This window comes from Molossus molossus, unplaced genomic scaffold (assembly GCF_014108415.1).
Source record: "Molossus molossus isolate mMolMol1 unplaced genomic scaffold, mMolMol1.p scaffold_m16_p_13, whole genome shotgun sequence".
In the NCBI taxonomy this organism is placed as follows: Eukaryota; Metazoa; Chordata; class Mammalia; order Chiroptera; family Molossidae; genus Molossus; species Molossus molossus.
In genome coordinates, this window is record NW_023425348.1 from 53,747,342 (window position 1) to 53,754,841 (window position 7,500).

At 51.4% G+C, this 7,500-nt stretch overlaps 1 long non-coding RNA gene across 2 annotated transcripts; it reads left to right on the forward strand.

The window, feature by feature from the left end:
- The first annotated feature begins 615 nt into the window (after positions 1 to 615).
- Positions 616 to 7,021, forward strand: LOC118628141. Of its 2 annotated transcripts, XR_004959258.1 has the most exons (5): positions 616 to 707; positions 1,870 to 2,028; positions 2,658 to 2,814; positions 6,168 to 6,275; positions 6,960 to 7,021. It is a non-coding gene; the product is annotated as an uncharacterized LOC118628141 (long non-coding RNA). The 2 variants fall into 2 exon arrangements; XR_004959257.1 differs by lacking the exons at positions 2,658 to 2,814; positions 6,168 to 6,275; positions 6,960 to 7,021 and adding an exon at positions 2,345 to 2,656.
- Positions 7,022 to 7,500: the final 479 nt, after the last annotated feature.

The window sequence follows — 7,500 nt, forward strand, 5'->3', positions numbered from 1 at the left end:
TTTCGTGGCGCTCGGGAGCCCAGGTCTAGAGCCCTGAGAAGCGACACGACGGCGGATACTCTTCAGGATCCCCACACAGCCCAGCTGAGATGGAAGCAGCCGGGGACCAGGATGGCAGAAGGAGGCCTGGGAAGTGGAAGACTTAAAGCTGCTGGCAGTCATTCTCCCGTAGACATGGAATCCGAGATTGAACACGGAGGAGAGCAAAGCAGAGGCAGAGCTAGACTGGGCGATGCCACATGTGAGCCCCCCTCCCTGAGGCTAGCCATCCCCGGGACTTTTTAGTTTCATGCGCCTTTATTTTTTTTCTTGATCCTGCTAAAATTGTGTGTATTTAATCACCTGCAACCAAAAAAGTCCTCCCAACACAGTCCATGATACAATTTGTCTTCAGGAAGACCAGTGTGATTGGGGAAGACTCCTCAAGAGATCCGCAGAGCTCAGTGCTGTGATGACTCAGTAGAGCTTATCTGCTGACAGCAGCTGCCTGGTGCAGGGTCTAGTGGGGCCAGCGACACAGACGACAGCCTGGGGTGGGCAGGACCGCTGTTTTAGGCGCCAAGTGAGGCACGCCCTGAGCCTTCCCGCCGAATACCCTGGAGCCCGCCTTGTTGTGCTGCAGGTGTCTGAGAGAGAGAGAGAGAAAGAGAGAGAGAGAGAGAGAGAGAGAGAGATCGAGCTGATGACTGCAACCTCTGCAGCCCAAGGTAAGTCCACTCACACTGTCCAGAGAAAGGGGATTAATTCGACTGCAAGACTGGGACTTAATTGCCCGGCAAGCACACTTGGGGAGGTGTGTGTGTGTGTGTGTGTGTGTGTGTGTGTGTGTTCCCACTTAGAAACAAAGGCCGGGAGAGAAACTCTGTGCCCCCCCCCCCCCCGATGCCCTTCACCATAGCAGTCATGAGGTTGCCATGTCCTTGTTAGGACTTCACCTTCTGACAATTCTTCCCAAAATGGATTTCTGGGTCGCGACCTGGAAAGGGGGGGCTCGACAGGAAGCCAGGACCTCTGGCCTGCAGAGGTCTTCACAGGACGAGGATGACAAGGATGAAGATGGGATGGAAGTGAATACTCAAACATATTATATCGAATTTAGTTTTCTGGATTTGTACTCAGAACAGAACCGAAATGACCTCAGTAGTAAATGGTCTGTAGTCCTCATTTTAGATGAGAACTCTGTTGTTCTCAACAGATTTCTTGCTGCCTGCATAAATGATCCCTACCTTTTATATGTTCCCATTTTCATGTAACTTTCATTTACATACCTGTACATTGATACATTGAAACTGGTACATCACCTGTCAGCTGATGGACAATGATTTTGAGATCTCTCTTGGCCACTTGTTACCTACTGCTGCTAGGGGGTAAACGTCTGGGTCTCCATGGGGTGGGAGTACAGTTCATGGTAGAGCCGGCCCCTTTTCCCTCAATGTGCAAAGGGGACCCCCAAATCTCTTGGACACCTGGGGCCTGGAGCTTGCCTACTGATATCAGATTGCTGAGCAGGGTGGGTGCTTCCTTCTCCTCTCCCCGCTCCCGAGGCCCTTGCATCTTGTGCGGATGAGGAAGGGGTTGGTGGCTGGTGGTTCTAGGTGATGGCAAGGGTGGTGTTCCAGCCGGGGATGGTCATGACTTTGCCCGTGCTGTGGTAGTGGAGAAGATGCGGGCAGAGAGGGTGGTGGAATCAGGGAACAGAAGCCATAGCCTTGGCCTCCCCAGGCCCCATGAAGCACAAAGGGGATGCCCGCCAAGATTTCCACCTGCCAGGACCCAGGGCAGGCACAATGCCTGAGGAACAGGGATGATACTTGTGCAAACATAAAACTGCTGTGTTGAATGACCACTTGCGTCACTGTTTTCCCGCAGAGACCCAGCTGCAAAGATGATCACTAGAGGGCAGGAGAGATTGCTTTAGAAGCCGGCTGGCTTCCAGCTGGGCGGCTGCTGCTGCGTAGCCTGGGCTGTGCTGTGGGGCTTCCCCATCACAGCGCACCTGGGAACGAGGCTGTGTGAAGGGCGCGCGGGGTAAGCTGAAGGGGACGGGACGTGTGTTCATGTTATGTCATTATAGTAAGACACAAAGTAAAGGAAACCGTTAATATTGAATTTGTATAAAATTATTTCAAACACTTTATTGTTAAACATGATCTAGCATCATCGGCATAGCTAATTTCAGGCTGAAATGGCAACGTGAGATTTCTGATAAAAAATTTTAATGTTTTATTCACATTCTTGATGATCCTCATGGACAGAAAATTTTGTGTGTGCAAATTGGTGATAAAAAAATTAAGAACAACTTTATAACCACTGAAAAATGATAGCAGTTGACATTCTATTTCAGGACTGTGGCTTTCTCTCTCCTTCCACCGACAAAAGCGGTGTTGAAATTTCTTGTGATCAGGCATTGGACTTAGAATCCATCGACTCTTCTCGACTCGGGGACCTGAAATAACGATGACGTGTGCCTGGCAGAACACGTGCATGTCTACAGCAGTCAGCCCGCGCCAGCCTGCATGCGGCGGCCGACGCGCAGCTGCTGCGAAGGCTAGAAACAGCCATGTCCACAGAGCGCGCATTGTCCTGGGTGGCTCCGATTTATGCCTCTGACCTGATGTGACTATTAATAGCACCTCCTTTCTCTCCAAAAAAAAAAGGTACATGAGTGTGGTGTTGATAATATAACATGGATGAATCTCACAAACATTATCCTGAGAGAAAGAAGCCAGACACAAAAAAGTACATGCTGTGGGATTGGCTTCGTTTCTTTGAAATTCTAGAACAGGCTCCACAATCTGCAGCGATGGAAAGCAGGTGAGTAGCTGTCTGGGCAGCAGCTGCGGGGAGTGGGGAACAACTGTGAGGGGTTCATGAGAACGTCTGGAGGTAATGGCACGGTTTTTGATCTTGGCTGTGGCAGTGGTTACCCTGGTAAATCACCCACATACGCCTCTGTCAAAACTCATACTACTATATATTTAAAATGGATGCACTTTATTATATATAAATTATACCTCATTAAAGCTGATTTTTAAAAAAGTGCACCCGTTTGGACAATAGATAATATGGTCTGTACATACGCGTGAAGAGAGAGACTCGGGGCCGCCATCTGAGGCTGTGCCCACCAGGACCTCCCTCCTGCTCTCCCTGCCCCCGCCCCTACCCCCTTAGCCTGCGCTCTGTGCTCCCTGGGTGCATGCGCCACACACTCCTCCTTGTCCACAGTGGGCAGCAGCACACCCTGCAGCTGGCTGCCCAAGGACATGTCCAGGTGGTGGAGGCCTCCCTCACCACTTGGGGGGATGATCATTGTCCTTGCTGCCTGAGGGGGCCTGCTTGAGAGGGTGGTCCTTTAAGGAGCTGCAGGTGAGGCTCTATCGAGGAGTAACCGGCCCTGTGCTCCAGCTGCCCACTCACCTGAGGGCTGAAGCCGTGGCCGTCCACGTCCACTTTGCTGCACGCCCGTGGCCCATTGGAGGCACGCCCACCAGAATGCTCCAGCCTGTCCCTAAGCCTTACTCATGAGGCTGAAATCAGAAAGGGGAAGAGCTTATGTGAAGGAAATAAATAAACACCTGCTTCTTGGTCCCAGCCAGTTGTGGGAGGAAGAAGGAGAGGGAAAGTGAGAGGGGAGGGGAGAGAAGAGAGAGCCGTCAGACACACGGGTCTCAGATTCCTTCTCTGGACTTCGGTCCAGGGCAGGAGCCGGCTGCTTTCTGTACAGGCTGGATAGTAAATATTTCAGGCTTTTGGGGTTCTCTGGTCTCTGTTGCAACTACTTAACTGCGATGTGGTGCAGAAACAGCCGTGGGCAGTGTACAGTCGTCCCTCGCCACTTTGCGCTTCGACTTTCGAGACTTCACTCTATCGCGGTTTTTCCAAATATATTTATTAAAAAGTTGATGGAGACCGTGAAAATGATATAGCGCAGGCTTAGTTGTCTGAGTCAATTATACACCCCTGTATTACAATTAAAATGAAAATTACTGTACGTATGGACTGTAGGCCTATGTATTCGAGCACCCCAGGAATCCTTCAACGCCAGGTACAACCGCTAGAGTCTGGAACGGATTAACCACGGCAAACGAGGGACAACTGTAGACGTGAATGGATGTGGGTGTGTTCCCATACAGTTTATTTATGGATGATGAAGTTTAACGTAATGTAATTTTCCTGTGTCACAAAGTATGACTCTTCTTTTGATTCCCCCCCCTCAACCATTAAAAAATGTAAAAAGCATTCTTAGCTCATAGGTTTTACAAAAGAGTTGGTGGACCGGATTTGGACGGCCTGGCATGGCTTGCCACCTCCTGGTCTGGAGAGGTGTGTGCAGCAGGCGGGATCCTCCGGGTGCGGGGCTTCTGGAAAGAGATGACCCTTGGATTTCTGGGTTTCAACATCGTTAAAGAAACCATGACCCTTAACTTTGTTGGGGTGTTCTCAGTTCCTCTTTGTTTTGCATGGAACCTAGTTCTCTCAGCCCCTGAAGGAGCGAATGCCTCTTAAGTATCTGAGTACAACCCTCCATCCCTAATATACAAATGTATCATTTGACTTTCAGTCATTTGAATTTGAATTTCAAGTAGGTGTTCAGCAATCATTGTTCATGACATACACAGAATAATAAAAGAGGGCCATAAATTGACATAAAAGTGTGTGAGGAACCAAAGGTTATGAGCAATCAAATCCTGTTTGAGGCCTATGAAAAGGTGTGTGTGAGGCGATTACCTGAGTAAGTCCAGGCTGAGAGCCCCTTCAGGTACCATTACAGGCAGCTAACTGCATACTGGCCAGGAGTCCATTGTAGCCATCACCTCCAACCCTCAGAGTTTGCAGGCCAGATACGCAGTGCCCCCCTGTGGGAAGGGCTGGAATAGCTCCGACTGCATTCATAGCCACAGCCGACTCTGCTTTTTGCATCTTGTGTCCTCTCTCTTTGACCCCACATCTCACTCTCATTCTGCTCTCCTGAATCCTTCCTTTCCTCATTCCTCCTCCTCCTCTTCCTTGTCTCCTTGTCACACTGCACAGTCTTGGCTTTGCTCTTGAGGGGTTTGCTGAAATCAGGAATTGGTACCTCAGGGTGGTGCTGTGGCACAGCTCTGGGGCCTCCCACCCTGGTCACTTGGGGGGCTATCTTGGACCCACTGTTTGTAAACTGAGAGAGAAAATGGCAGTTTGGCTCAGGAATAGTGAAGCTGGATGATATCCTTGCCTACCCCCCACCTCATCAGCCTTCAGAGTCCTGGGGTGCTATAGCCATAGCAAGGCTGACCACCCTGATTTCTCTGCTCCCTCCCCTCACTCCCTCTGCCCTCCCTTTCACTGGGCAGCTCCTCTGCATAGTCAACAGATTGTAACTGTGGTTCTTAGGTATGCCTCCCCTTAGGGACTGGGCTGGGCTGTGTGTCCCTCCAGGACCTAGAACAGGGTTGGGCCCAGAGTGGGCCTTGATGGTTGTTGGCTGGAATTGAGTCAGCAGTTCACCAGCAGGATCTTCCCGGCCTGGCTGGAAGCTGCTCCCATGTCCTCAAGGGCCCTCAGTCACTGAGGATGCCTGCTAGTCACAGTACTCCAGAACTCTCTGTCATGTTTACTAACATGGCATCAGGGGAGGGGAGGGACGGGCACCCAGGAAGGAGCCCTATAACACCTCAGGGCAGAGAGGAATGGAGATGGGGATCGGGTCAGGTCAGGGTTACAGAAAGGGGCTTTGACAGGAGCTTTGACCTGGTGTTGGGGCAGAGAGAGCAGGAAGCAGAGTGCACGGGGAGTGTGCCCCAGCCTCGGCCTGGGGTTCCTGCGGGGTCCTGCCTCTCCCAGGCTGAACGTGCACAGCCGACAGGGACGGCGTGTGGGAGCTCCTTCAGCATCCCTGGGCTCTGAGCATGGAGGCTGGGAGAGGTCTTACTCTCTGGGATGTTGTAAGAGGGAGTTTCGACTCTCAGGTTTCCTCTGCGGAGGGCTCCAGGGATAATTGCTATGGGAAAGGGCAATTTTGGGTGGCAGGAAGGGATTTCTCTGGGACTCAGTATTTTGTGGATTGAGGGAGGCGCCGGGAGGCCTTGGAAAATCGGTGGGTGGGACCACACTGCTCAGCCCTGTGGCACTGGCCTGAGTGTGCTGCTGCTTTAATCTTTGACATCTTTGTTTTTCCCTCCACAAAGAACATTAAAAGGAGACCTTCTGGCATCAGGCTCTGTGTCGGGCACGGACACTCAAAGCCTAGAGCATGGAGGAGGAAATGGGTGAGAAAGCAGATGATGACTTCTCAGGTGACAGATGCTTTACTACGGACCTGTACGAAACGATAAGGAGCGGCTCAGGAGTGCTCGTCCAACTCTGCCTGGAGGTGGACACCTTCCCAGAGCAAACCGACTGCTGCAGATGAGGAATGGGGAGGAGGGAGGATGGTAATTCCAAGCAAAGAGAATAGCATTTGCAAAGGCATGGAGGTGAGAGAGAGCTCTCTGGGCCATCAGGAAGGTTTGACACCAGGGCTTGGGAGGGTAACACAGGATGAGCCCCTCCCAACACATATACATACACATATATATGCACACACACACACACACACGCACGCACACACACCTCTGTTTAAAAACTCCCAACAGACCCAGTATGTAGGGTATGGTCAGCATTGGGGGAGGGTGTTTGAAAGGGTTAAATACTATCAGCTTCCACTAAAGCCTTCAGGAGAGGAGACGGCCTGCTGCCATTCCCAGGCATGCATTCTATTCTTCCAGTCTAGGGGCACCCTGCACAGTCCCCACCCCGTCCTCTACCTCCCCTCTGCTCTGCTGCACCTTGAGAAAGCCCACGAGAGGCTCAAAACAAGGCTCTGGGTGTGACAGCCGAGTTATGGCCGCCACCTGGGTTAGACTGTGGCTGTTTGGTGGGTGTGAACCAGCCCGCAGGAATGTGGGGGCCAGCTCCTACATCACGCCTGTCTTCTCCAGTCTCGCAGCTTCTAACACAGCGGAAAACTCCCCTGGACATCCCTGCGAATCCTGGCCCCTGGTCACATGTGGGAGGAGTCTAATAGCATCAAGACGTGACTTCTGCCCTGGCCAGTTTGGCTCAGCGGTTAGAGCATCGGCCTGTGGTCCAGAGAGACCAGGGTTCGGTTCCCGCTAAGGGTGTGTACTTTGGTTGCAGTTTGTCCCTGGCCCTGGTTGGTCGTGCAGGTGGCAGCCACTCGATTGTCCTTTTCACATCGATGTTTCTCTCTTTCTCTCTTCCACTCTCTCCCTCCCACTCTATCTGAACAAAAAAAAAAAGGAAAAATGTCCTCGGGTGAGGATAAAAAACAAAACAAAAAAAACTTGATGTCTATTCCAGGAATAGTTGAAGGATGTTGGCTCCCATGTTGGCAGGTTGGAGATTGGGCTTGTTGAAGTGTGAGAAGTTTCAAAGAATGTTAAGAGCTGACAATTCTCATAGTGTTCTTGTCCTGGGCTTCTCGAACTGGGACACGCAGTCATGCCAAGGACAGGCAAG